Here is a 4739-nt window from a genome sequence, read left to right on the forward strand (position 1 = left end):
ACCCCTCCAGTAACCCTCAGTTTGTTCTCCATATTTATGACTCTCTTCTGTTTTGTCCCCCTCCCTGTTTTTATATTACTTTGGTTTACCTTCCCTTATGTTCATCTGTTTTGTCTCTTAAAGTCCTCATATGAGTGAAGTCATATGATTTTTTCTCTTTCTCTGACTAATTTCACTTAGCATAATACCCTCCAGTTCCATCCACATAGTTGCAAATGGCACGATTTCATTATTTTTGATTGCCGAGTAATACTCCATTATATATATATACCACATCATCTTTATCCATTCATCCATCAATGGACATTTGGGCACTTTCCATACTTTGGCTATTGTTGATAGTGCTGCTATAAACATTGGGGTGCATGTGTCCCTTTGAAACAGCACACCTGTATCCCTTGGATAAATGCCTAGTAGTGCAATTGCTGGGTCGTAGGGTAGTTCTATTTTTAATTTTTTGTGGAACCTCCATACTGTTTTCCAGAGTGGCTGCACCAGCTTACATTCCCATATGTCAAACTCTTTTTAAAAATGCATCCTAACTTGCTTCCCATTACTTATAGAAGAAGATAATTAGCTATTTGTCTGAAGAGTGTTTCCTCACATCTTTTTGTCCTACTCTTTTCCCCTTTCTTGAGAAACTTTACAGATCAACTGAAAAAAAAAAAAAAGGTCATTCAATTGTTATGTATATACTCCAGGAATATTTAGCTCAGATCAACAGTCAAAATTGTCCAAAAAAGAAAGAAAAAAGTTATCAAAATATGTTCTCTTTGTGGACACTGAAAACTATATTTACATAATAGCCTTTGTGACTCTAGATAGGAGATAAGAAGAAAAGGTTTCAGTTTCAAAATAGAAGAAAACCTTGGCATGATTCAGCATCCTTAACAATTAGTTCACCATGAACAACATCACAACAATGTTTTGGATTGTTCAAAATCAAGGTTAAATTTCTTGTGATTCAAACTTTCTACATTGATTTTGTAAGTTAGGTTTCCAGTACTTCAATAATTTTTAATTAAAAAATTTATGTATAAACTTGAACTTAATTAAATATAGTGATAATGTTTATGTATTTTATATGAATACATTTTAATTTTAGAATAGTATTAGATGTACATAAAGGTTGTGAAGATAGCACATAATATGCCATATATCCTGTAGCCAGTTTCCCTGATTTATTAGCCTCTTATATTAGTCTGGTATGCTTATCACAATTAATGAACCAGTTTTGGTATATTATTATCAACTAATGTCCATATTTTATTCATATTGCCTTGGTTTTTGGCTGATTTCCTTTATCTGTTCCAGGATCTCATCTGGGGCACCACCTTACACTGAGTCATTGTATCTCCTTAGGTTCTTTGCGTTTTGACAAGTTCCCAGACTTTCTTGTTTTTGATGACCTTGACAGTTTTGAGGAGTACTCATCAGATGTTTTGCAGAATGCCCTTCAGTTGAGATTCAACTGATATTTTTCTCATGATTTGACATATGGGTTTTTATTTTTTTTTTTAAACGTTTATTTATTTTTGGGACAGAGAGAGACAGAGCATGAACGGGGGAGGGGCAGAGAGAGAGGGAGACACAGAATCGGAAACAGGCTCCAGGCTCTGAGCCATCAGTCCAGAGCCCGACGCGGGGCTCGAACTCACGGACCGCGAGATCGTGACCTGGCTGAAGATGGACGCTTAACCGACTGTGCCACCCAGGCGCCCCGACATATGGGTTTTTAAATGGAAGAGGTAAAATGCCTCCATTCCCATTACATCATATCAAGGGTACATATTATCAGCTGTTGATCTTAACCTTGATCAGCTGGCTGAGGGAGATTTGCCAGGTTTCTTTACTATAAAGTTATTATTCCTGCCCCGCCCCCCACCTTGGCATATTGTACTGAAGGGATTCAGAACAAGTCTTTCCAAACCGTGCCACTTTGACATGTGGACAATTTTGAGCTGATGGCAATCAAGGCCCAGCAGACTCAATAAAAGCTATTAGCTCTCCCTTAAACTACCTGAAAGAATTTAGATAGGGGGCCTGGTTGGGAAAGAGAGCTATTACCAAGAGATATGTTTTTTATATAAATGACCTATTTGTATAGCAGGATTAATGTCTAATTACCAAACATCTGCTCTTCTTATTGTCCTGTGAATCACCCTTCTCCCTTTGAAATCTAAGGTCTCTATCTCATTTCTTAGCACAACATGACATACAAACCTCAATTACCTGGCTTGTCCTTGGGTCTCATATTCTTAAGGGACCCCTATATGTATGTAATTAAATTTGTTTTTCTCCTGTTAATCTGTCTTATTTTAATTTGATTATTAGACCTACCAAAGAATGGACAGCACTCTTTGGAAGGAAGTCATAATGCCCAGCCTTCACTTAATGAAAGGACAGTTATGTTCTACCTTCCTTAATGGGGAGTATCTGCATAAATTCTTTGAAATTCTTCTTCAAAGGAAATTAGCTTATTATTCCATATTAATTAATTAATTAATTAGTTAATGTGTGTGTATCTGTATCTTAACACTTCTTGTTTTTTGGCACAGTAAGATGCTCCAGACTCATCTTGTATATTCCCTGTCTCAAGAATAAGCCATTTCTTGAAGGAGTCCTTGGAGAATGGTATTAGAAATCAAGATCTGGGTGCTGGGTGTGCTTATTGCTACTGGGATGTCATTTCTTCTAGGTCATCCTGGCTGAAAGAGCAAGGAAATTTATGTGTGTACATATACTATATGTCTATATTTATAGATACTAACAGATCTATAAATATTTCTATATGTGCCTATCTATGTGAAGCTAAACACGAGTTCATACTGATGTCTCTAGCTCTAATCTGTTACCTACAGATTATTCTAGCCTTCTACCCATGCTTATATGTAACATTCTGCTTTAACAGTGAGAAACCTGACACTTAGCATTCACCATCTACTTTCTTTTCAATTCCATATATGTGTATAGTAGTTTCAGATGTGTTAACCCATATCCTGAAATAAAATTTCCATCTACAGTGCAATGCTTATGCACAGATCCTTTGCCTTTAGTCTTATATACTCATTTCTAAAACTACTTAGGTCTACACTTTTTGTCCCTGCTCTCTTCTGTGAGGTTGTGTCATGCACTTGTAATACAGTTAGATCCTTTTGTTACAGCCTGCATTCCATTTTAAGGGGCCTTGACTTCCCAATTGATTTTTAAACATTTCCACATATACGCTTCCTCTTTGTGTTGTAAAGTTCTATGCTTTTTGACAAATGCATAGATTTATGTATTTACCATTATGGTATCATACAGAATAGTTTCACTACCCTAGAAGAGCCTTGGTAATTCAACCATCTTCCCTCTCCAATTTCTTGGCAACTACTGTTTGTTGTCTCTACAGTTTTGCCTTTTGCAGAATGTTCTAAGAATGGAATCACATAATATATGGTCTTTTCAGACTGACTTCTTTTATTTAGCAATGTACATTGAAGATTTACATGTTTTTGTGTAGCTTGATAGCTTATTTCTATTTATCACTGAATAATATTTCATTGTACCCCATCCAAAGTTTGTTTATCCATTCACCTAGGACATCTTGGTTGCTTCCACTTTTGGCCATTATAAATAGCTATACACATTTATAGGTAGGTTTTTGTGTGGGTATAAGTCTTCAGCTCAGTTGGGTAAATAATGAGGAGTACAATTGTTAGATCACATGGTAAAAGTATGTTTGGCTTTGTAGGAAACTGATAGACGATCTTCCAAAAGGACTGTATTGTTTTGCATTTCCACTGAGCAATGAATAAGAGTTCCGTTTGCTCCATATCTGTGCCAGCAACTGATTTTATTACCTTTTTGGATTTAATTCATTCTAATAGATGTGTTGTGGTATCTCGTTGCTGTTTTAGTTGACATTTCCCTAATGACAAATGATGATGAATACCTTTTTGTATGCTTATTTATAATTTGTGTAGATTCTTTGGTTATATTCTGATCTTTTGCCCCATCAGCATTCAATGATCTCATTACTATGGCAGAAGGATGTTCTTGCCTTATTGCACATATGTGATTTTATGTGTCATTTCTTACTCTGTTAATAGCCTCCAGCGGACCAAGCCAGGGCCTGCCACATTTGATCTGACAATCAAATGACGCAGGCAGGAAATTTTGAAACCATGTGTAGTTATAAAAATAAAAACTTACCCACACCTCCATCCAGGAATAGCCACCTTAACCAATTAGTCACAACTCCTTCTGGCCTGTTTTCTCCTGTGGGATTATTCTTTTTTACAATTTTTTTTTTATGTTGGACATTTAACTTATTTTCAACTTTTTCTAATCTTAAATCATGCTGAAACAAACCACATGATTCATAAATCTTTCACCTCATTTCAGATGAAACCCCAGAATTAGAATTATTATATAAAATTTTAACAGCCCCTTAAAGTTCTTTGATACACACGTTTTTCCCCCCACAAAATTGCTAACATTTTATTTCCACTGGAAGGGACTGAGAATGCTCATCCATTATACTCCTACCAGCACTAAGGTCAGTGTTTTTCATCTTTGTCAGGCTGTCAGCCCAACCATGGTATTTTATGTTAATTTATATGAATTTAATTTAATAGGAAGTTTGAAAAATTTTTTTCTTATAGTTGAAATTAGTTTCCTATGAGTTTTGTACAGTACTCATTTGTGGTCTCAGTGATGATTTACTTCAGTCTGAGTCATAGCCACAAACTGCT

The sequence above is a fragment of the Herpailurus yagouaroundi genome, unplaced genomic scaffold (genome assembly GCF_014898765.1).
Source record: "Herpailurus yagouaroundi ecotype Mexico unplaced genomic scaffold, PumYag 185, whole genome shotgun sequence".
NCBI lineage: Eukaryota > Metazoa > Chordata > Mammalia > Carnivora > Felidae > Herpailurus > Herpailurus yagouaroundi.